This window comes from Ambystoma mexicanum, chromosome 11 (genome assembly GCF_040938575.1).
Source record: "Ambystoma mexicanum isolate Mex_15411 chromosome 11, UKY_AmexF1_1, whole genome shotgun sequence".
NCBI lineage: Eukaryota > Metazoa > Chordata > Amphibia > Caudata > Ambystomatidae > Ambystoma > Ambystoma mexicanum.
In genome coordinates this window covers 683,423,445-683,449,794 of record NC_090934.1, presented here as the reverse complement: position 1 = coordinate 683,449,794, position 26,350 = coordinate 683,423,445, and the positions used below count along the sequence as shown (strand labels likewise).

The 26,350-nt window shown below is 46.5% G+C and overlaps 1 protein-coding gene across 2 annotated transcripts in view; it reads left to right on the top strand.

Moving 5' to 3' along the window:
- DCDC1 (doublecortin domain containing 1) overlaps positions 1-26,350 on the top strand; it is a 218,562-nt gene that overhangs the window by 25,939 nt on the left and 166,273 nt on the right. The window lies entirely within an intron of this gene.

The following is a 26,350-nucleotide window of genomic DNA, read 5'->3' as shown; positions in this document are numbered from 1 at the left end:
TAGAGTGCAACTAGTTTCTTACTGAACAAAGGCTATCGGGGCATACATCAGAAAAGTCTTCCCTGTAGGAGTCTGTCGGCTAAAATACAGAGGCAAAGGATGCTTTTCTTGACCGGAGCAGATTTTCTTTTCATGCTGCAAACCATTCATGAAAGCTAAAATACTTTTGCATAAATTGTAATCTGCCCCTTATTAAGCTTAGAAACTAAACTTGCCAAATCAATGTCCGAATCTTTGGCCTGCTCCATTGTATTCTCAAATTTCTCCATGGCAATTCCAAAGGTCTCTAACAACTCTCTCAAGTAGCATTTTGACTCCCATTGACGCAACCATTGAATGTTTGGTGTATCATTCGGTGCCTTAATGAGAACATGTGAAGTTTGGTGACCTGATTATCACAATATGATCTGCAGTCACAGTGATGCTTATCTCCAGTTCTCCTTTAGAAATGTGCAGTGTCAAAATTATTGTATTGACAAGGTCCTCTGCTTGGTTCTGCCCTCTGCTCAGAAGTTGCCTTTACCACATCCGCTGCCACCAACTCGTTCTAGTGATTTTGTTCTTCTTACGTTTTCAAAAATGTTTAGAAGTTGGGACAGACTATATTCCCTTAGGCATGATCAAAATCGACCTGGTAAGTCCCATATGTACCACGCAACACTTGTTCACTTCACCAGGGACGGACTGGGACAAGAAATAGGCCCGGGCACCTCACTCAATTCACGACTTTACAGGAAAATGCTACTTATGGAGGGTTAATGATGTTTATTGCATGTAATGTTTTTTGTAAATGCTTGAAAAACCAGTAATAACATTCCTTTTGTTCTTTTAAAATAAAGCCAACAACATCATCATATCGCTAAATCCTATACTTATTTTGCAGAACCAGACTCGGGGCATGTCTACTAGTTGCCACCAGTAATGAAAATAGATTTACATTTAATACGAAATGCAGCCAAATGATGACACTGGAAAATACCTTGCCAGTTGTATGTATGTAGTTTCGTATAACATTTCAGAATATGGTGAAAAAGGGAGAGGATAAAACGCTAAAGGTACAAGCGGTGCCCATTTGGCCCATCGCGGCCTTTGTCCTCAGCGGCCGAATTGGCATTATCCTGGAACTTGCAAATGACATGAAATGGAAGATTTAATGAGGTTTGTTTGAGGGGGAAGCAATAGAATTAACTACCCCAATCAAACATGCTAAGCTCATCAGCTGTGGCCGCCGGACAGTGCTGTCCTCTGGGGTGGGACCCCTGTATTGGATCCACTGAATAGGCTTGAAAAATCCAACCCAAGGATGAAGAACATTTAAATTCCGTTTTGACACTAACTGCGGTCTGCAATGGCTTGCAGCACCCCGATAACGTATCTCTGTCACAGTAGGGAACTAGTAGGGAGCCCTGCCTTTAGCCCACTTTGTTTATTTGTATAGCGTGCCGAACCCTGGGGTATCTGGGCGCATTGCAAGTTTACAAGGTCACAGAAGCACCTTTACAAAATTAGCAGGTAATAAACATTATTTCTAATGTTTTATTTATAATTATTATTATATAATTATTATTTAACTATTTACAATGTCACTAACGTGTGACTGAAGATTCTGAAACTTTACATAACAGTTGACAGGATACAGGATATTTACAAAAGTATATACAGGCATATAGAAATTACAAGATGTGAGGTTTAACAATCAAGGAAGAATTGCCAGGTCTTTATTTCTTCCTTAAATGAGTAGTGACAAGGGACTGCTCTTAATGTTACAGGTAAAGAGTTCCACACCTGGGCTGCCATGACTGGGAAGCTGCTTCCCCCTACTTTCTTGAGTTTGAATGATGGGACCTTGAGGCAGTTGGTATGCTGGGACCATATAGGGCGTTCAGAGGTGTGCTTAGTAAATTTATCCGTAAGGTGTTTGGGTGCCAAATGGCAAGGCAGTTGTGGGTAAAGGAAAGTGATTTACATTTAATTCTGTCTTTAATGGCTAGCCATTTGGTGGTACGCCTGGCATTTGAGATGTGCTGCATTCTAGGGATGCTAAGCTCCGTTCTGAGGGCGTTATTTTGGAGCTCAGTGAGTGAGGCAACATGAACTGTGGCAGAAGGAGATGTTGGGGTAGAAAGTTGATGCTGTGTGCTCTGTGATACACTGCATACAACTGCTGCAAACATCTGCAAAAACATGCTTTGTGTCTCAGTTATCTACCTACAGAGGCATCTCACGTCCTGGATGTGAGCACCTGGAATATGTTCCCTCTATCTACCCCTCTCCACACATGTGCCACTGGGTACCTCGAGGTGCTCGTACAAGTCTGTGTTCTTGCAGGGCATAGCTCCTGCAAGAACAGACTATGCTTGATAGGATGCACCGGTAGGATACCCCAATGGGACACTAGACCTGCTGCAAGAATCTCTGGAGTCATGTTATGGTATCAAGTGTGACCTGCCCTACAGAGGCATCTCACATCCTGGAGGCTGGACTTGAGTACCTGGCACACACTGCCTACATCTACCCCACTTCGTTGGTGCCACCTGGGACCACTGGCGATCCCACAACTCTCTGAACTTGCGGGGAATAGCTTCTGCAAGAACAGGTTATGCTTGATAGCATGCACCGCTAAATTAATCCAGTGGGTAAACAAACCTGCTGCAGAAATTTGATGAATTACAGGCCTCACCCGTCCCTACAGAAGATTCACAGATGCAGCCCATTTCCTGGATGTGAGTACCTGGCCCAGCTCCCTGAATCTACCCATCTCCAATGGTGCCACCGGGTACCCCAAGGCGATCCGACAACTCTCCCCCGCAAGAACAGGCTATGTATGAAAATGAGTGGGTTAATGCATGTGCATTATTCTGGGGACTGTGATTTGTGCAGTAGTGGAAGTGGAAAAACGGAACTAGTGGTACTCTGGTTGCATCCAAAAGGGAGGGATGGAGGGATGGAGGGATGGAGGGATGGAGGGATGGAGGGATGGAGGGATGGAGGGATGGAGGGATGGAGGGATGGAGGGATGAGAAATCACAAACTTTGGCTGAACAGCGAAGCACCACTCTTCCCACATACCTTCCATGCTTTACTCGGTATAACTAGTTTGGATTTCAAGGCCTGCATGTAAGTATACTGTAAGTAAACTCTATACTGTCTAAAATAGTTTACTTACAAAAAATGAAATTTCATGAGAGAGGGAGAGAGGGAGAGAGGGGGAGAGGGGGAGAGGGGGAGAGGGGGAGAGGGGGAGAGGGGGAGAGGGGGAGAGGGGGAGAGGGGGAGAGGGGGGGAGCCCAAGGATTTATATTACACTGCCATTTCTGGATGTGTGTACGCCACACATCAGTGATCAGCTCCTCCTGCAGGAGCGTTGTGTAATGTTATTCTGGCTCTGATTACCGAATCTGCCCTTACCTGCACCTTTCTAGCTCTGAGTAGCCCATGACAATCCAACAGCTCCTCTCAGCTCACCTCTCCAACAGCTGACCTCCCCTCTTCTCTCCTTGCCTTTACCTCTCAACCTCTCCTCCTTGGAGACCTCAACATCCACCTGGATGCTTCCAATCCCTCCTCTGGGCTCTTCAGCAACCTCTGCCACACTCTCTCTATCCATTCTACCCTCTGGTCTGGCACACTCTGCTGGACACACTTTGGATGTTCTCATCTCCTCAAACATCTCCATCTATAACCCTACCACCGCTTCTCTCTCTTGGACTGACCACTTTCTGCTTTCCTTTCACCTGAAACTCTCTGCCCCTCAGGCTAAGGCCACCCCAGCACTGCTACCTACCTTCTAGGTTATCCGGCACATGAAGCTTGTGTCAGTGAAGGCCTTTGCCTCTACTTTCTCTGCTCCCCCTCCCTCTGCGGCTGACTCACACACTGACACAGCCCTCTCCAACCTGCATCTTTCTATCTCCAACACTCTGAACCATTACTGTAGATTTCTTTGAATACCATTTTCCCTAATGAGATTGGGGAAATTGTATATGTGTAATGCATAACAGGTGGGGTGTGGGGTAAGGGTATAAATTAGGGTTGGGAGGGGTGAGTGGGATGCAGGGGGTCTATCCCTACATTAAAAACAACATAAACGAAAAAAGATGTGTTTTTTCGGTGAAATTGATTCAGTGAAATCTCCAGTAGGAGAAATATATTTGAAGAAATCACATACATCCCTCTGGACATCCTTGCCCCTCTCATGACAATGCGATTGAAGCCTACCACCAAGTGCAACTCTTGGTATGATGCCACCCTTGCCGCCCTCAAAAAGCAGGTGCAGGGTGGCTGAGAGGAAGTGGAGAGCTTCGAGAGCATCCTCTGACAAACTGGCCTGCCACCCACTCCAAAGGCAATACAGACTCTCTGCCCTGTCTAAGAAGAGAGTCCACATACAAGCCTGTCTCTGCAGCCTCTAACAACATGGCCAAACTCTTCAAAATATGCAAGGAGCTGGCCATTCCTTCTGCAGTCTCCAACTCTCCTGTTCCCTCCTAGGCCCCCTCTGTATGGCTTTGGCCTTCCACTTCACCACTAGAACTCAGGATATCCTGTCCTCGCCCTTCTCTTCGACTACCTCTACCTCTCTCGGCCCCCTCTGACCTCCTCTCCCCCTCCTTTCTCCTCTTTCTCTCTGACAACACCTGATGATGTCCCTAGACTGGTCCGATCTATAGAAGTGTCATCCTAACAGGTGCTCCCCTGCTCCTCCAGAACCACCAAGGACTACATTGATACCATTGCTCCAGCCTTGGCCAATTTCTGCATCACTCTTTCATCACTGGACTATTCACCTCTCTCCTCAAGCACTCCCTTGTGCACCTACTCCATAAAAAGCCTTCTGCCGATCCTACCTGTCTGGCAAACTACCCCTGATGTTTATCACTACTTTCCTGGGCAAACTCTTGGAGAAGCTGGCCATCTCCCAGCTTATTCTCAACACTGAATCTGTTGGTTGTCTCCATGAGCATCGTCTGGCTTCGGAGCAGCCAGAGGCACCGAAACTGCTCTCCTGAACACCCGTGAATATCTTCTCTTATCTCGACTCCAACCTTCCTTCTGTCATCATCCTACTTGACCTTTCCTCTGCTTTTAACAGTCAATCACACCATTCTGATCAATCGACTCTGTGACAACCTAGGCATCACGGATCAGGCCCTGGAGTGGTTGACCTCCTTCCTCCTGGACTGACCCTACCAGGTCCAACTTGGGTCCTTTCTCTCCACCACTTCTATCTCCACATGTGGTGTTCCCCAGGGCTCTATCCTCTAACCCTGGCTCTTCAATGTCTACTTGGCCCACCTGATCTCTAACTTCTCCTCTAACTTTCAGTGTTATGTGGATGACACTCCACTCTCTTTCAGGTGCCCCTGAGCCTCTTCTCCTCTCTTGCTCATTTCTGACTGTCTATCCACGATTCAGGATTGGTGCGCCTCCAACGATATCTGCCTTAATGCCAGTAGGACAGAAATCCTTCTCATTGGGACCTCTGCTCCTGCTTTCCTTCTCTGTCTGGCCGCCCTCCTTGGGCCCTTATTCTTCGCCTTCCTGTAAGGCAAAAACCTTGGTGTCGTCTTTGACTCCACTCTCATTCTCTCTTCACATCACAGACCTTGCCATGAAGGCCCACTTTCAGCTGCACCACCTCAGCTATTCTTCCTTTTCTCACTTTTCCCCCCGAAGCTCACTGACTCCAGAGCCTGGTTCTCTCTAGGTTGGACTACTGCAAAAGCCTCTTTCTAAATCTGCCTTCCTCAACTATCCACCCTCTGCAACTAATCCAAAACAGGACTGCAAGACTTATCCTTGGCCTCAAGCCCAGGGACTATGGGCCTCATTATGACCCTGGCGGTAAGTACCGAACATTACCGCCATGGCGTAATCAACGTTTACGCCGTGGGTCGATGGCGTAAAGTGCAGCATATTCCGACCCATCGGGCACGTGCATTACGCCATGGCGTTAATGTAAAGTACGGCATGGCGTAAATGGGGCAAAAACGGCCCTTACCGCCATCGCACGCCGCGCAAGGAGCACTATCGCCACACACACCATAGCGGTCACCGCAATTAGCGGTCACCGTAAATAGGCGGAACCGGAAATAGCGTCATCGCGGCGGAACGGGAAACTGCACGACGGCCATCTTGAAAAACACAATCCATTGCCATCCTCCACAACCATACCTGATCCAACCCTGACACCTATCCACACCCAACACCCACCCAATTAGCCAAGTAAAAAATGCCCAAAGCCGTTAAAGCATGTGACCGGCAGCGCCAAGACCGTTTCTCAAGGGAGGAACTAACCATGCTCGCAGAGACTCTGCAAGAAAATGCTGCAGCTGTATTCTCTGCGCAGATGACAAGGCCGGCAATAGCGAAAAAGGCCATATGGGCCCTAGTGGCAAAGCGTGTGAGTGCAGTGGGGGCCGTACCCCGCACTGCCCCGCAGTGCAGAAAGCGCTGGGACGACTTGAGGCTCCGTGTCCAAAGCATCCTCTCAGCTAACCGGAACCTAGCCACGTCAACTGGGGGTGGATCCGATTCACCCATAAAGCTGCAAGCATGGGAGGAAATATGTGCATCCACCATCGGGAGGGAGAGCATCCATGGTGTCGGAGGGATGGAGAGAGAAGCGCCGACCTCAGGAGATGCAGGTAGGTGGCCAGAGCAAGCCATGCTAAACTCAACAAAGTCCCATCTTGTGAAGTACCGTGTAGCCCCATAGTGCATATGCAACACATCCAGACTCCACCCTGTACACATGCAGCATGCACACCCTAACTGCTGGCACACACATACCACCATGCTACCTCCACACAAAAGGCACAAAACCTGTATGCCCCTGCCTGAAATGTGCTGCATGTACCCACTGTATAGATGTCATCCCTCACAATGCACGGCCAATGTCTGCGGACCCATCAATAACACTATCCCTCCTTTGCTCCACCACAGGATCTGACACAGACCTCCAGGAAGAGGACAACACTGCATCCAGATCCACCAAGAGGGCCAGGCCACAGGCATCCACCTCAGCCGTCCTGAAGGAAACACACCAGCAGCCACAAACCCTGCCTGGGGAAGAGGACAGGCAAGTGCCAGCCCCCACAACAGCAAACACAGACCCAGCAGCAGCACCGCACATGTCACTAGTCGTGCCCACTGAAGGGACAGGCTCTGCTGCAAGCAGCACCCTGGGTGAAATCGCTGCCATAGCGGCAACCTCCGACAGTGAGGCAGGCAGCATCGAGGTCATCGATGAGGGAAGGCCCACTGCCCAGCCACATTCCCCCTGTACATCCCTAAGCCCCCTGTAGGCGGATGCCACACAGGGGCAGTCGGAGGCCGAGGATTGGCCAGCCACCCCATCCCCCCAGCCTGAGGTGAGCAGCCCAATGCACATGCAAATGCCACTGGGCATGGGCCAGCGGAACCAGCAGACACTTGAGGATATAGTTACCCGCCAGCAGCAGCTATCCGCCCGCCTCAACAAACATGTTTCACAGTGTGGGGTGCCAAGGGATGGCATGGAGAGTTTGGCAGACCGAGTCACAGCTGCCATAGAGTCCTCCACAAAGGACATATGCACGGAACTCGCGGCTGTGCGCAATGTCCTCACAGAACTTGTTCAGACCATCAGGGACATGCGTCCAGATGTGCAGGCCGGACCGTCCTCATCAGCCAGCTCGGCACAGAGCAGATCAGGGCGCAAGCTACGCAGCACGGGCAGGGGTGCCCCGGGGGCCAGGGGAGGGGATTCACATTAGTGGCTTCACAGTCGAGCAGGACTACTGCACACCCTGCTGCACAGACACTACCGCACCTTCGTAGGGATTCCAGGGTGGAGGGGGGAGGGGGTGTGTTGGGGTGTTCAGGGGGGGGAGGGGTGTGTTGGGGGGGAGGGGGTGTGTTGGGGTGTTCAGGGGGGGGAGGGGGTGTGTTGGGGTGTTCAGGGGGGGAGGGGGTGTGTTGGGGTGTTCAGGGGGGAGGGGGTGTGTTGGGGTGTTCAGGGGGGAGGGGGGAGGGGGGTGTGGGGTGTGTCACGACGTTTCATAGTTTGAATACACTTTTTTCTTTCCCAAAATGAAATGTGGGGACATTTTCATTGCATATGTGTGCTTTATTGGTGTACAGTCCAGTGTGCATGTCCCAGAGACACACAGTGCCCCAAGTGCAGTCTCCATGTGATTCACACCAGCCGTGTGTGCTAGAAGCAGAGGTCGATGATACTTTGGCGCATTGCACGCCCCTCCTGTGCGTCGCACCCTCCTCATCCTCATCGTCAGGTGGTTGCAGTCCTGCGTCAGGGGCACATTCCGTCTGACGCACATATTGTGTAGCATGACACATGCCATGACGATCTTTGCCGCCTTCTCATGGTGGTACAGGAGTGCCCCACCAGACCTGCTGAGGCTTTGGAACCGTGCCTTCAATAGGCCGAATGTCTGCTCTATGACCACACGAGTACGTGTATGTGCACGGTTGAAGTCCTCCTCGTGCTGGTTCTGCGGGTTCCGGACTGGTGTAAGGAGCCACCTCTTCAGGGGATAGCCTGCATCACCTGTATGTAGGCGAGAATGTATGTCAGTCATGTCGTCTGATCAAGAACATGATGTGCCACCATGGCTTGCATCCAACTGTTACTTCGGCTCACTTCTACATGCACTAATTGATTCACACAATGCAACCAGTATATGCTCATGGCTCCCATGGCCTGTTTTGCATGCCATCACCCAATGTATGCAGAGGGGTTGAGTGCATTGTGAGTGGCCATCCTCTGTCTCCGTTCTCTGTGTTGCTCACAGCCAGGTGGAGTATGCATCACCCCCCCCCCCCCCCCTTCAGCCAGGTGGAGTATGCATCACCCCCCCCCCCCCCTTCAGCCAGGTGGAGTATGCATCATTCCCCCCCCCCCCTTCAGCCAGGTGGAGTATGCATCATTCCCCCCCCCTTCAGCCAGGTGGAGTATGCATCATTCCCCCCCCCTTCAGCCAGGTGGAGTATGCATCATTCCCCCCCCCCCCTTCAGCCAGGTGGAGTATGCATCGGTACGTCATTCACCTGCCCACTTCCATGACATTGGACTCACCGAGTAGCCAGGATCTTGGGCCTGCATGTCGCTCCATGTAGCGTGGTATTGTGGAGTTCCTCAGGACCATAGAATCATGGGTTGATCCGGGGAATCGGGCACAACAATGTGTGATGATCTTGTTGGAGTCACAGACCATTTGCACGTTGATTGAGTGGAACTGTTTCTGGTTGCGGTACGTTACCTTCATGGCACGTGGAACCATCAATTCTACATGGGTGCAGTCGATGGCACCAATGCAACCGGGTATGCCGGCTAGTGCATGGAAACCCACTTTGGTGTTTGCAATGTCCTGGGCAGTCCGTGGTAATGAGATGTGGTCGTCTGTGTGCTTGAGGAGGGCATCGAGCACTTGGATGAGTGTTCGTGAGAATAATGGTTGTGAAATGCCATGCAAGTGCCCCACTGTGTGCTGGTAGGTGCCTGTGGCCAGGAAGTGGAGTACAGACACGGGGGTACCAGGAACTTTTGACTGTCCTTTTCCCATTTTGATCCTCCTTTCATTAAGGCATTGAAAATACATTTCTCTTTCACAGAGATTTGCTCTAACACAGTTATTTAACTTTCATGACCAGGTTTTACTGCTGGCTCTCTCCCTCCATTCCATTTCTTTATATGGCTCCACCCTCCGCTGAAAAATAAAATTATTCTTATCCATTAAACATTGTCTGTAATTTTTTTAATTAATATCCCTGTGTTTCGTGCCCAGTTTTGGCTCCCTTCACTATGTGTTTAGCCATGCTGCCCATTTAAATTAATTAATACAGGCATTCATGCAGCCCAGGGAGAAACACCAACCTTCACAAGCAGCCCTCCTTAGAAACACCTTTAAAGGTTTACGTTAGGCCTCTTACCTATCCTTGTGCATAAAGGGTTTCAAGGGGGAGTAGTCCACTACTTCCATTACTGTCTTAAATTGGTATGATGAATCTGAGGTTTGACGGTACAAACTGTTATATCCCTGTGAATACAGCCTATACCAGAGGTCTCCAACCTTCTGTGGGCAATGAGCAGCATTTGCTTATCAAATGAAATTGTGAGCAACACTTGCACCTAAAAAGGAATATCATATATTTGAGGTGGTGGCAAAATGATAGCAACACAAATTACAAGAGTAATACATTGACTATTAAGACTTTCAAGAATAGAGCACGTTAATGTGCAGGAATTAAGATTAATCTACTTGGTGTTCACCACTTTGTTTGACTTTCAAACAGGTTGAATCACATTTTGCTTCTTTTTTACCGCACAAATTATATATGTTGGGTTGGAGTTCAGTATATAGAAAGGGGGAGGTGTTAGGTGGTACATGGGTTCTCCTCTGCATTTTACAGTAAAAACATCTGGTTATAATGCAACACAATGTGATTTTGCTAGTTAATCTAGAGCAAATTTCATAGATCGATCTAATCAAAGCAAATTTGTAATTTTATTTGAGATTAAGTCAGTGTTTACAAGGAAGGTAAGTGGCAAATGGGACATTTTTAAGCATAGAAGACAATTAACACTGGTTAACATATGTATGATTTCTGACATTTCAGTGGAGCTTTAGGGTTATTCCTCAAGGAATATTTGGGAAATGTGGAAGTTATGCATTTTTATGCACATTAGGCCATTACAACTAGCTACAAACTGGAGCAATCAGATACTTAGACCACTGTACTGAGTGATGCCCACAGGAAGGTTTTGGCCTTTCAATTAAATATGTATATTGATGCCTATTGTGCCCTGATACCCTCGGGTCTGGCGCGCACTACAAATATAAAAACAAACAAACAGGAAATTCATTGTATTGTGAAGAAGCAATTTATTAAATCGTGGACATTTTGGCATGCATCTTGCTTATTTGCCCATGATCCAAATTTCAGATAGACAAAGTATCAGATGATATCATTTTTCCACTGCAATGAGTATGTAGAATTTCTGACAAATATGCGTGATTGCATCAATCACACACTTTTCCTGCTCAAATTAGGCCGAAGTAAATGATTTAATGGTGGAAAGTTGGGTATGCATGCCAACTGCTTGTCAATTGTCCAAATAGTTGTGAATAGGAGCAGAAGACGAGAACTGCTCATCACAACACAAACATGGGCATGTGGGTAATTTGGTTTGTTGTACATTTCTAACAAATGTGAATGGTGGCTACAAACATACCTTCAATGTACAAAAAAGCTACTTGGAACCTATGTAATTATGGACAGTTGGACATTCATGCCACTTATTTACCTTTCATGCTTTTGCTAACAGCACTATTATACCTTACAAGAGTGCCAAAGGGAAGGCCCAGATGGTTGCAGTGGTTGTTGGACAAATTAAGTACCTGCTCCAGCCAGTGACCCTGGCTCTAACTGATGCAGAGATTGTTGTGTGTTGCAGAGGCAGGCCTGAACAGTAAATATAGATGAATCAATGGACTGTTTTAAACCTGGTTTTAGCAGCAGCAGATTTGTTCTTACTCAGGCTTGAAATGCTGCCCTTGTTTTGGCCCCCAGTCTCAGTCCTCAATTGCCACCTCATTAGGTCAATACACATTGCACAGACAATGTGGGTGTACCAGGATGTAGTTGTTGCTTCAGAGTTTAAGTGTTGTGTCTTCAGGAAGCCTGCCTAAAATGCAGCCTCAGGGTTTACATCATTAGCCTTTAACCATGCTCACACTGCAATACAGACCCACCTGACCACTGTGCTTCAGTCCATACAGACCCTCCCAATCCCCACACCTCATCGAGCCCACTGCAAAGACGCCTGGACAAGTAAGATGCCATGTCGATCTGCCAGGGCAGGCTGCTTCGATAGATTTCCGTAGCGTTCCTGGCTCAGCCTACACTGCCATTGTTGCAGCATCACTCTAGCACCTCCTCCTCGGCCTCCACATAGTGGTTCAAAGCAACTGACGAGCAACATTTTAAAGTCCTGTGGGAACATGTTACTCCTGAGCTACATGTTGGGGATCACTGGCCTACAAGCAACCGAGGCAGCAAGAGCAGTGATGGGTTTATAGCCATACAGCTGTGCAGAAAAGGATAAGGAAACCAGCATAGTATCCCCATCCTGAAAATTAGGCCCACGATCACCAAAACCTTAGAAATATTATGAGGTGTGTGATGAGTTTCATGACATGGAAAACAGAAGGGTCTCAGACTTAAAGAAAATGATTTTCAAGCAGGTGTAACCAAAACGGGGTTTAAAGAATAAACCGCAATTTTCAATAAGTGACTTAAAAGGCCATGCGTTTGTGAATAATGCACACTGAAGATGTATTTCACCAATGAAGTAAAAAAAGGTGCCCCAAAGTACTAAAACCCCTAAAGAAAGCTTGCCTGTCACAACTCATCCGTTAACTTAAACTAAAGGTTTCCTGAATCAAACATTCCTTGAAAGTGAGTTGTCAGAAAAGCTAAATCAAAAGGTGCAATGAAGAATATAAACTTAAAGTCCTTCCCCTGGGTGAAGAGTATGGAGCGCAATATATCTAACTTAAAGTTCTTCCCTAAATAACAACAGTCCAACAAGTCAAAAGAGGGTTTCTCTTACGATTTCCTCAGAAAGACAAACAATAGGGCTGTTTACGATGAAGCAGTCCAACTGGGACCTGTAGTTATCTTCAAGGTGCAGGATCTTGTAAATGAAGGATCAGCTGGGTCCTGTGCTTTGGTTCTCTACATCTTTTGGATGATTCGTCCCTCTCTCACTCTCTTCATGACTCCCCTTTCCTTCAAGAGTCTATATTCATTACATTGCTTTTCTCTTTCTTCTTTGTCGCTCACGTCCTCGGGGGACCTGGATTGCCACCCTTCTCCTCTTCAGGGGATCTTTACTTTTGCCGCTCTTCCTCTACTTCAGCCTGGTCCCTCTTTACCAGGTTCTTAGTAAGGTCTTACCTGAGCCTCTTCCTCAGCTCTTTCACTTTTCTGTCTGTCGTTTTTTTTTCACCTTCTTCCCCCTGGGTCAGCTAGTCTCCTTGGCCTCTTCTTATTCTTCTCAAGCAGGCCAGCTCTTCTACCCTTTTAGTTTAGGTGGGCTGCAGGGGTACTCTCCTTCTTCCTCCTGGGTCAATCAGAATCCTCCAGGCTCTTTGGGCAGCTTCCAGGAAGGCAGTGATCCAGGGTAGTCCAGGTTCTTTCACCCAGGCAACAACTCTTCCTTCAGGATACAGCTCCTCTTCCTGCAGCAGTGTCTGGAGAGAAATACAAGGAACATGTCCTGGACCAAGACAGGTTCAGAATGAGCTGACTATGCTTTTATAGCTAGACTACTCCTCATCCTGTTGGCTGCTGATTGGTGAAAAGTCCTGATTTAGGATTAGTTGGCAGGGGGTTTCCACTCTGGTCCTCCTGTGTTTAGGATCTCTTTCTGTTGGCCCGTTGGGCTTCTATTACTTACATTTTAGATTCACTTTATTTGCTTTTGTATTCTTGTTTTATCCTGGGCTCATTTTAAATAATAGAGCGAGCGAACCACCATACATGCGCTGACATAAATTAATAAAGAGAAATGCCAGTGTACTGGATTCATTAAAGAAAAATATTTAATGATAATGTATTGGGTTTGTGAACAAGTGCCGATACGTGTTTCGGCCAGGTGGGTTTTTCTCAAGGCACAAAACAAAACTGTGCATGTACAGCATTGCATCAGCGTTAGAATACTGGACACGCTGTTAATCACCACTTAATGCGCTTCAATGAGACTTGTTTTTTATATTCTGAGTTATTCAATAATCCCATCAACCTAATCTTGTTGCAGATAGTGTGGTGAGTTTGCACAACAATGTATTCAGTGATTCTTGGTCCTCCATCTGGCGTTCGCCCAGAAGTTCAAACCAGCTTTGAACTTCTGGGTGAACGCCGGATGGAGGCATTCTAATGCATTCCCAAAGGAATTTCTGAATTTATTGGTGTGGCTATAAATCTTACGAAGAGCAACAACATTACGCCTACGCCCGGCACATTTCTGGCCTATCTGCATTGGAGTTGTACTTTGAATTGGTATGAGCACGCCGACATGCAGTGATTTACGTATACATATCAAGAATCACTGAATACATTGTTGTGGAAACTCGCCACACTATCTGCAACAAGATTATGTTCATGGAATTATTGAATAACTCAGAATATAAAAAACAAGTCTTGTTGAAGCGCATTAAGTGGTGATTAACAGCGTGTCCAGTAGTCTAACACCAATGCAATGTTGTACATACCACAATTTTGTTTTGTGCCTTGAGAAAGACCCACCTGGTCGAAACACGTATCGGCACTTGTGCACAAACCCAATACATTGTCATTAAATTGTTTTCTTTAATGAATCCAGTACACTGACATTTCTCTTTATTAATTTATGTCAGCGCATGTATGGTGGTTCGCTCGCTCTATTTCTATTTTCCATAGGCTAGGTAGGGGTAGCCTAGTGAGTCACCATCTGCAGCAGACACCTTCACATACAATTAACCTTAATATGTTTGATACAGCGCCCACATACCTGGTAACCCCAATCTCACTTGTTCCTTTTAAATATTAGGCTAAGGTTTTTATTTTTATCAATTTAGGTACCTCTTATATTTCCCGGTTTCGCTATGGGCATTTTATCCCAGGTCCTTCTATAGGCTCTATGGAGTCCAAACACCCAGGACTTTTCCTGGCACTGTCAAAGGAAAAGACTAGAGCCTTTGCTGTGAGGTCCTGCAGTGTGTCTCTGTCGCCTTCTCATCGACATCCATCACTTAGAGTGCAGCACGCCGCAAACCTGGCTCCTGGTGTTCTGGCATGCCAAGGGGTGGATGCCCAGCTGTTCCTCCACATGTTGTGAGCTGCAGCACCACTGCTGCTGCCATCCCGCTCCAGCGGGTAGCATCTCTACCACCGTCAGGCAGTCCTGGGTAAGACTCCTTTGTGGGTCGCGGCAGTTCACCACAGGTTTAACACATGGGGTTTATTCAAAAAATTAGCATGATATATTGAGTTGGCTACATTAATAGTTAACTTCCTAACAAAGCATCCTATGACCTTGAAGGGCTTGGCTTGAAGGGTAGATCTCTCTCCACTGCAGGTGCCTCTCCCTGGAATGGCCTCCCTGCCCCTCTCAAACTTGAGCAGGACCACCTGAAGTTCCAGTAGCTGCTCAAGCCCTTCCTTTTCTCCTCTGCTTTCTCTCTCTCCCTTGCTGAACTACCCATCTGCTGCACTGACTGGCTGCTTGGCTACCCTAAGAGTCTCACTGGGTACCAGGCTCCCTCATGATCAGTCTTCCCTGCACTGCATCCAGGCCTACCTTTTTACTTAGGGACTGTAACTGGAAACCTACAGTTCCCTGCCCCCTTGCATTTACCCAGAGCCGCGCTGCCCTGGCTACACTTACTCAGAGGTATGCTGCCCTGATTGCACTTCCCCTTCACCCCTCCCTCACACTTGCACAATCTGAATGACACAAGGCCTAGTAAGATCAATTGTCTTGTCTTCCCGCTGTTTTCCCCCACCCTTGTCTTGTTGCGCCTAGAAACACTTGTGTACAGGCACGTTATAAATTACATATATCATATCATATAGCACCATGCTAGGCCTCTGCAATTCTGCTTGACCCTCCCACATGACATAGTCTCTATCTGCAGTGGATCTTTCCATAATACACAATGGGACCTACTTTGGTGACCAGCACCCACGTGACCCTCATTCCGGTTCTCCAACAAAGAAACCTTGTCTTCATTGGTGAGGTCTCATGCTTTACTGGTCATTCAGGCACCCCGGGCACAGACATATTTTCATAGCGTCTCAGCATTATGGGGTTCTTAATGTGTCCTAGCCAATAACAATCTTCCATAACTTCCACTGTGTCAACTTCCAGTTATGACTGCAGTGTTGCTCTGCCGGGGGCTCATGTACATCCAGGGGCATATGAACAATATAAAACACAGACATCTTCCAAAAAATGCATGGGAGAGTTGTAAGACCTGAGCAAAGCCCAAGCGTATACTTTAAACACAATCCTTGTAACACTTTCTGACAGTGGGTCTACATATTATTGATATCCTGTTCTGTCATCAGTGATGCCATCCGTGATGTTGTATCAGGGGTCCTCCACGAGCATATAATCAGTACGGTACCAGAAGTAATCCAAAATGGAGCATATACCAGGAAAGAACTAATGCTGTTTATTACAGTTGGGCAAGCCCAAATCAAACAGCACAGTGGAACATAAGTGATTGATGAGAGCTGACAAATCGCCCACTGCAGTCAGACCGTTTATAAAGTATGTGCATTATTTGCATAGGGAGAAACAGTTTCCATTAGTGTTTCAAGTTATTGGACATCCTACTAAGCTGATAGGTGGGACCATGTCAGTCCCCTATAGCTAGACATATGTTAGTTGAAGATGATTGGTGCAAGCAGGGTTGCCTTACCCTTCGTTCACCACTTCCCCTGTTGCGCCACATTCCTTCCTGCTCCACCCCATGAATTAATTTTACTTTGTGATACATAATTGTGCTGACTGCCAGAACTTTATTTATATGCCATTGGCCAGCACACATAGAAAAAACACGAGACATCCTGAACTGGTGGGAAGGGAGACATTCATGCTGCCATAACCTATGAAGGGTGGCATATTTGCCTTTGTCTGCTTTGAGGAACAAGGGGACTGTTTTGCTCTTGGTAACAATGCTCTCTCTTTCAGTTTTATTCTTAAAGCCCCTGCTCCTTTTAGCACACCTACATCATGGGGTCCGGTTGTCCACAGTTTCTCTGGGACCTTCTTTAGATCCTCCTATGTGTGCATGCTCTCTTTTATCACCAGTTGTGTTAGTTGTGGTACTAACTTCTCTACCACTTGTATGGAGCAGGGTATCTTTAACTGAAACACCATTTCTCCCTCTTCTTCCCATCTGAGAAAAGCTGTTCCTCATTCACACCTGTTATTGTTAGTGATGGATCCATGCACATCACTGTACGCCATTCTATGTCATGGTCATCTGTCCCACATAGTGTCGCCATGTCTTTGAAAATGATCACTTCTTCAAGCTGAAACCGGATTTGGGTGCCCCAGGCACCTTGCTTGTGGCACTTAGGCCGGAATAGGAATAGGAATAGGAATACTAATGCTAACCGAAATGTCTTTCCTTTTATCCCTGGCACCCACCCAGGAGTATGTGGACCACATACAGGCATAATATGGGGTACGTGGGTTGTCCTCAGTGTGATGTAGGCATACACTGCCTGGTGGAGGGCTGCCACTCTGGCATAATACACGCTCGGTGTTGAGCACACAATGGCCTTTTCCGTGAAATATATTGTTGCATTCAGTTTACTCAATAACTCTCTCCTCAGAATGTTTATGGGGTTATTTTGAATACAGTAGGGGTACTACAACATGGTGTGTCCCTATCATTAATGGTAAATATTGTGTCACTGGAACCGTGACAATTTTCCCAGAGAAGCCTTGTGTGTCTATTACTTTGTTTGACAGTGGAAATTCACCCTCCCTTATACCTGACTTATCAAGAAAGAGAACTCTTTCAGTCCTATCTTCACTTCTACCTCAGGTTCCTCTTCGCAACATCAATTTACTGCTAGGACTGGAGACACAGGCACTTCCTGAGGGCTCTCCTATTGGGGTGGTATTACTGCAGGAACGGGAAGGGATTCCGTCCCAAAACACTGACCCCAGTGTAGTGGGGTACCACATTCTGTCCCAGCATCATTGTGTCTCTCTGTGCAGGCACAAATGCTGACAGCATACTGGGGGGTGTTCCCTGTCCCTGTCAAGTGACTCCAATCAAGCAATCCCACTAAGTCAGTGCCTCGCCTGGGACGCCCAAGGGAAGCCCTTATTTATATATTTTTATGACAAGTTATACTCTGGATGATAAACCCTTGTATAACACCCCTCTCTATGAATCCCCCTGATTTCACTGAGCCAAGAAGTAGGTTTGTTTTGCAATTTAAAAGATTTATTAGAAAAATTAAACAATATATATATCACACTCTTATAATAAATTAATATTTGATAGCACCCTTATGAATATAATGTTGATCAACAATAGATAATCTGACACTAGCACACTTCTTTACAATCAATGAGGAGTTAGTATAGGAAGGATAAAATAGCAGAAAATACTTTTATGGTTTCAAGGAAAAGCAATGCGGGAAAATTGCAGCACAGAAACAAACTTGATATGATTTCAACAAAAGATAATATGATCACTTTTTCTTTGACAATTCCCTCCCCCCCCCCCATGCAAGATAAGGAGATGGAAGGAGAGCACACAATTCTCAGGAATACAAAATCCTATACAAATTTCCAGTTCCCCCCCAGCGAGCTTAGAGGAAAACAGGTATGATTTTAAAGCAGGCAAGATCCTTTTAAATGTGGTGGCAATGAAGTGAAAAATATGCTGAAAATGCTTTTAATTCCCTCTAGAGGTTCAGGGTGAGTGAGAGATACTTTAAATCAGTTCAGGTCAGCCCTACCAATGATTCAGGGATGGTTATCAGGTTGAAAACGGGATTCAGTAATGGAAGCAAAAGACAGATATTTTTACATGTGGTTCAAATGAAGCAAACTGTCAATTCGCTGCACTTTTTTCCGAGTGCGTCGATTGTGATTACGGCGGAACTATAAGGAGTAGCAAGTCGGTTGTAGGCTTGTTGGAAAGCTGAGAATCTTAGCTTGAAGATGAAAGTTAAACCACGTTCCTAGCACGTTCAGAAATGAAAAAAATATTCAAAATGACACTTTTACAGGTTTAAAATCGGAGAAGGGACACACGATTCTATGATGCAGTTCTAAATAGGTTAAAATAGTTTGAATTAGATTATTTTAAACTAAGAGATTGGTTCTGGCACAGTTGTAGCTGAGTACTCACACTATGAATTTGAAATAGGCCGTCGGGTCCGGTCAGCAGGTTTGGACTGGGCTACGGGCGGTTTCTGGTATTGATTCTCTGGTTCTGGTCTGTGGTTCTGCTGTTGGCACTTCACAGCGGTCTGGTCTGTGGTTCTGCTGGTCTGGATCAAGTGGATTCTGGATACAGCACTGCGTTCTGGGTCTGCTACCGGTTCTGGCAAAAGTTCTTAGCAAAGAATCCAACAGCTCGCCCGGCTGTAGAATAGTTTGGTTGGATTGCTGGATTCTGAAGGCCTGCTGAGAAGAGTTCTCAGCTTGTGGGTTAGGCCTTGGCTTTAAGTTTTGTAGTCTATCTGGAGTCTAAGTTCTGGATGTTCCTTCTAGATGTTGTGTGGTCCGGCAAAATGCTCCGCAAGAAAATGGAAAAATTAATGTCTTGCCTGTCCAAGCAGTCTCTTTTTATGTGTTTTGAAAGTGGGTGGGTCGGCTCATTCTGCATGCCCTACCCTCTCATGATTTGATAGGTCAAGGATTCTCTGTGACCTGATTTGAGAAGGGATAGTGTGTCAGTGAGTCAGAGTCTTACAGTCTATTGAAGAAACGCCCCTTTGCTTTTACTTAGAAAATGAATTTTTCATAACTAACAGGTTTCCCAGATACACACGTCGTTGAAATTACATACACATTTCACAGATTAATTTAAGATTCACTCTCGCCCAACTCTGATCCCCCTCAGAGCCTGGGTTCACAAATGGCAACATTTTGTGCTTTTTAGTGACTTTCGCCATATTGGTTTTTCCTCAAAATGTACACAGGCCTGCACCCCTTCCCTGAGCATATTACTGGAAATGACTGTCTCTATCCTAAACGCAGTGTCTGCAATATTAATATGTAGCGGGGTTCGGTCCCAGAACACCGTACAAAGTGGAATTTGGGCTCAAATCGTGAAGGCATTTTTCATTTTTAGGATCCCCAAATTGTACATTTCTGTGAAGATTTTAGAAGCATTTAACTTAAACATATATTTGCTGCAATATGAATCCACAGTCCTGTCTGGCCCGCCCCTAGGAACTTGGGGGAGTCAGGGATCACATGTCTCTCCTTCTTGGCAGGGCAGCTGTTTACAGTCCACACCCAAAATGAGCATTTCTATTCAATTGAAAGGGTCTATTGTTTTGGGTCCAGCAGGCTGCAGGGAAGTCCCCTCCCTCTCAATCAACAGGGCCATGTGATATCCTGCCTCCTGGTGTGGGTCTCTGGGGTGTTAAGAGTTCTCAGGAAAGGCCAGTCTTTTGAACTTTTAATTACATAAGACCCCCTTCTGTTCACTGCCCAGTTCTGCAAGACAGCTCTCCTGTCAGGATTTATAGAGCGCCAGCGCCGGTCAGTGTCCAATGCCGGTACTGCACCCATTTGACAGCTGTCTTGAATTAATAAATTTCAAAAGGAAAGGATTTTACTTGATAGTATATGATCCTTGCTTGACATGGCATTGATGTGGATCTGTAGTAGAGTAAAGTAAAACACTCAACCATAGTTGGATTTTTGTTTGGTGGTTTCGGGCCCATGATCTTAGCAATTTTTGACATTAATAAAAACGGGTTTTGAACAGAACCATCTTTCTTTGCACTGGTGGGTGGCAGGTTAGGGGACCATTTTGGTGTGCGCAAAACTGCACGGTTCTCCTGGATTCTGGCGCAAATGTGGGCTTTTCTGCCATATTGGATTTCCTAAGCCCACAGCACCAAATGTTGCAGCATAATAGTCCAAACATGGGTCAGGACACCCAACATCCCCCAACCTGCCCTGCTGGTGTCCGTGTGGGCTGTGGTTGTCCCTGTTGCATTTGTGCTTGTAGGAGCTATGTCTGATGAGCTGGTAACTGCTGTATGAACAAGCCCTGCTGCACAATTTGATATGCCTGTGATTGCTGCCCAAAGGGTCAGGTGCACGAGAAATGACAACATATAAAACATGGTCCAAGGAACCAGCACCCTATACCTCTATCCTCCCCCTCTCCTGCGTTGCAAACATCTTCTCCATTGTGGATAATATCCCCTGGGCAGGTACATGCCCCCCTGAGGATAACGCCCCCCCGCCCCTGTGGCTGAATCCCCCATTGTGGAGCGTTCTGCAATGACACGTATCCCCCATAAGGGGGCAGGTTCCCTATGGGGAACCATCCCTGTTGGGTGGGTGCCATTGCGACAGAGTCGGGTATGAGCATAGCCCTTTCCATTGTGTATTTCACAAGCTTTTACTGTACCAGCTTGTTCTCTGCCTTTGCTGCATTTTCTGCTATCTGTCTCTCCTTTCCTGCTTCCTCCTGCAACAGTGTGCTATTGTTGCCTGTATCTCTGGCCATCCGCTTGCCTTTATCCCTACTATTTTATCTAAGGAAGTCTGGACTTCCGATGGGAGTCCTTTGACCAATAAATGGTAAAATAGAGGTAGCTAGCCGTCCCATAGTTTCCGCGTTTTCAATGTCCAGAGCTCCTGGACCTGTTGTAAATATTCTGCTGGATCCTCGTCTGGCTTCATCTTCCGGGCCATGACAGCTCTTAAATCTGAGCTGTCTGGATACATGCTCCTTAACACCTTTCACATGTGAGCTCTGCAGTTATTAAACGGTGCTCCATCCTGAAGCGTTGGTACTCCATTTCACCCCCTTGTATCCTGAAATTTCCAATATACTATCCCCTCACTCCCCTATGATTGTTGCAACTAAACTTTTCATGTACCCTATTGCCAACAACACTCCTGTGGTTTCTTTTTTGAGTGCATAAATGCATTTGCTAGCCCCTGCTATAAGGAGGGCAAACTGCAAATTAGGTTATCTCTGTCCATTGTCTGCCAGGGTATGTATTATGCGTCTCCTCTCCCCTTTTGTAGCAACGCATCTGCTTTGTCCAGGTTCCTGTCTCCTGACGCCCACTTGTCACCTGTCCCAGTCGGATTTTTACTTTCTCCCTCCGGTTGCAGAGAATAGTTGGCCAGTTCCTACTTGGCTGCTCCTGATCTTCCCTCCTCCTTTGCTTTCTACCCCTTCTCCTCTCTTTGTCCATTGTCCACCGTTCATTCTCCGCTTCACTTTTCTCACATCTTCATCTGACACAACGCTGTCCTTGTCCCATACTTCTGTCTCCTACTCCCCCTGTTCTGTATCACGTCATCCAGTTTAAATTGTGTCCTCCCTAATGTCCACCATTGTCCGGCCTCTGTGTCTCCCTTCTCATTAGCCTTTCTCCATACCTCGTTCTCGATAACTCTCTCTGCTTCATTGAACAATGCGTCCACCTGTTGTCGGTTGCTTTTTTAACACCTGGTTTATGCCCCAACTCAAGGAATTACGACTCCAAAAAAGAAAGCTTCAATTCACTTGGTGTCACTCTCCCACTGATGAGAACAAAGCTAAGTTAACAGACCACTCCAAGCTCTATAAAAAAATAAATAATCAGCGCAAAAAAGATTACCTTCAATGATAGAATCTTAAAGGCTAAGTCCAACACTAAGGAATTATTCACTATCCTGCGGGAAATGGAAGCACCCATCCCTCCTGTTGACAACGTCCCAAAAGGCAAGCAATGGTGTACCGACATACAAAGTGCTTTTTCAAATAAAATCGCATCCTTCCAACTAAAAATAGCAAATAAAAAGGCCTCTATGCTCCCTCCTGAGCAGCAACCTAGACTATTCCACACCGGACAGAACAACTACACCCTTTAGATTCACTAATCTCTATCATTGAGACAGAGAAACTCATTCTCTCCCTAAAAGCGTCTAATTGCAAGGGAGATAGTTGCCCGGCCCAAATTATAAAAGATGCAGCTAGAGATCTAGCCACCTTCATCTCAAAGCTTATAAATGCCTCCTTCAAGACAAACACAGTGCCCAACAACCTTAAAAAAATCTTGGGTTCTCCCACTGCTAAAAAAAAAACAAACACTGGACCCCTCTATCCCAACCAAGTACAGACCTATCGCCACCGTCCCATTCTTACTAAAAATAATTGATAGAGTAGCCTACCTTCAAATTCAGGATTACCTTGTAGCCAACCACCTACTAGGATCACGTCAATTGGGCTTCCGCCCTTTACATGGAACGGAAACAGCCTTAATAGACCTTAAGACTCAAATCGACTAGTTGAAGGACAATGGGAAGACAGCTATGCTACTCCTTGATTTATCAGCAGCCTTTGACCTGGTGGATCACGCAGCATTATGCAATCACCTCAGATCGGTTGTCCATTTCTCAAGTGATGCCATAACCTGGGTTCAGTCCTTCCTTGCAAACCGCACAATGAAAGTCTTTTCCCCTTCATCTGCGGACCCTATACAAACATCATGCGGCATTCCACAGGGTTCCTGTGTCTCACCTACCATGTATAGCATCTTTACTAAGCCCCTATTCAAGTTGGACAGACTGGGTGTCACCTACACTAATTATGCAGATGATACACAGATCCTCATTCCCCTTTCGGGCAACTTTCTCGAGGACACAGCCGTAGTAAACAAAATATACCTCCGCATTCAGGCATGGATGGCATCAGATGGCCTCTGCCTGAATGAAGACAAAACAGAAATACTGATCCTAGGCTCAGAGATTAACCTAAAAAAACTCAGCCCTAGGTATGCCTCCTTCGACATTCACGGCAACTCTATCAAGGTGATGCCCGTAGTTAAAACGCTAGGCTTCTACCTTGATTCCACACTTACCTTTAAGGAACAAGTTAACGCATTAGCATCCTCAACGGCTTACACTTGCAAGCTTATCCGGGCCAGCAGACCCTTTCTCTCTGAAACCAGCTGCATCACCCTGGCTAATGCACTCATAATGTCCAGACTGGATTATTGTAACGCCTTGTACTCAGGTGCCAACAAATACATCACCGATAAAATCCAATGGCTGCAAAACAATGCCCTAAGTGCCACCCTAGATATCCCCAATAGAGAGCATATTAACAAATTCAGAAGAAATGCCCACTGGTTAAATATCAAGGATAGGATCCTTCTCAAAACAGATTCACTTACATCTAACTGCCCAAACAATATAGCACCACCTTATCTCTCAGAATAATCAGGAGAACCTCAACACGACCAACTAGATCTGCCAATGTCCTCCTAGAGATTCCTAGATTCAAGCTAGCCACAGCTGGTAGTTCTAGCTTCCCGGTCAAAGCAGCCTTATCATGGAATGCTCTACCTCTAGACATTAGAACAGAACAACCTTACCCTGTATTCAGACGAAACATGCTGAATTGGTTACGTATAAATGACTGCTAACTCTTGCCCCACCTCACTAGTACTGCCCTAGATATCCAACACTCTATCGCTGCTCCACTGCTAGCTGGCTGCCTCCGGACAGTCTCGACCTACATTTTACCACACCTACTGTACTTGTGACCCATTGCATTACTGTACTGTATTATGTATATGTGACCTACTGCACAACACCATCAATTTAACTGCAAGTGGTAGCATGTTATCTATGTATGCCTGTACTCACTGCACCTACTGTAACTAAGATTTAAGTATACTTGTCCTGCTTGCGCCCAGCTACCTAAGGGTTTGGTGCGCACTACCAAATAAATAAACAAACATGTCTGCCTGATACATCTTCTCCCCCGGTCATGTATCTCCCCTCTTTGCATTTCCCTTTAATTTTCCCATTCCCCCCCATCTCTTTCTGGGGGCATCCGCTGCAGGTTTTTAAACCCTTTTGCCGGTCATAATGCTGGGTATGCTCTGTACGGTGGAGGCGGGACACTAGGTTGTTCCGTCACATTGTCTTTTTTAATGTCTGGCTTCGCAGGCTTGTCCTTTTTCTCGTCCTACAGTTTCCAGAGCCCTAATATATTTGGACTTAGATTTAGAGCCTTTGTATTTGGTTAGTAGATATGAACTTATGCTCTATTATATTGCTATTAAACTTTGCCTCCACTGGACATGCATGGAAGCACTGCCGTGCAGTGTCCCAAGCCCATTGAAGTTGTACTGTATTATATAATTGCGATATTGGGGCAACTTTTCCCATATGAGCGACTGTCCAGAAAACCCATTATCCAACCCTCTCTCTTCTCTCCCCTGTCGTGGCCTAAAGCTCCCTTTTTTCTATTCTCCCATCCCCCTTCTATTCTCATCTTGATTTTCACACCTCCATTTGTATACTTCTCAGACACACATACTTACCGCTCTTTTTCCTTACGCCCTATTCACACTCTCTGGCCCTCTCCACAAGCCCATCCGCACACATCTATCATGCATGCCAGTCCTCTCCATGGGCTCGTCCACTCATTTCGTGTTAGTATGTCACTGACCCTCTCCACAATCTCACCTTTACCTATATTAGTGTAAGCGGATGCCGGACCATGCACTTCCCCCAAGTTGGCGTCCACTGCTATTATGCCAAGCGCAATTTCATTCACCCGGGACCTTCGCTACTCCAACAAATGAACAGTGCTTCAACAAATGACTGAAAAATAACACCATTTGCCCCAAACGACACAACTATACAATGGCCTCTATTACGCACAACTCCCGTCTAATGGGGTCTGCCTCTCGCTACGCACCTCTCTGCTCGAACGCAGGCATGCCCCACACACATCCACTCTCTATAGTGTAGAGTGTGCTAAAATCTACTACTATGGCCGATCATCCGCCTTCCTTGAGGATGCATCCTAAATACTGTAAAAAACTCCCTCCCCTTTGTGGGGATGCAACCATGATACAGCGTGTTCATGCATGAGTATACTCCTGGGTACACTCATGTGTCCTAGAGATCTTCTAGCCCTCTCGGCCTGAGCTTTCCTTGTTGGCTCGCACTTCCTCCTGCGTGAGGGCAGTGCTCAGGACCAGGCAGACCTTAGTGAACTCGACATCTGCAGGGCCTCCTCGGTGGTGCGTGTAGGACTGATCGGTGGTCACCAGACCCGTGCCCCCCAGGATGGCAGATGGAATACCCACAGTTGGCAGAGGGAACTGAGGATCTCGCTGGGGCCACCAGCATGTAATCAGTACGTTACCAGAAGTAATCCAAGCCCAAATCAAACAGCATAGTGGAACAGAATTGATTGGTGAGAGCTGACATAACCACCCACTGTGGTAAGGTTTTTTTACAGTTTGTACATGATTTGCATAGTGAGAAACAGTTGCCATTATTGTTTCAAGTTATTGAACATCCTACTAAGCTGATTGGTGGGACCATGTCAGTCCCTGATAGCTAAACATATGTTAGTTGAAGTAGATTGGAGCAAACGGTCCAGCCTTCCCGTGGCGCCACATTCCATCCCGCTCCACCCCATGAATTAATTTTTTGTGATATGTAATTCCGCTGACCGCCGGAACTTTATTTATCTGCCATTGGCCAGCACACATAAAAAAAACACTGAGCTGGTGGGAAGGGAGACATTCACACAGCATCCAACCAATGAGGGGCTTT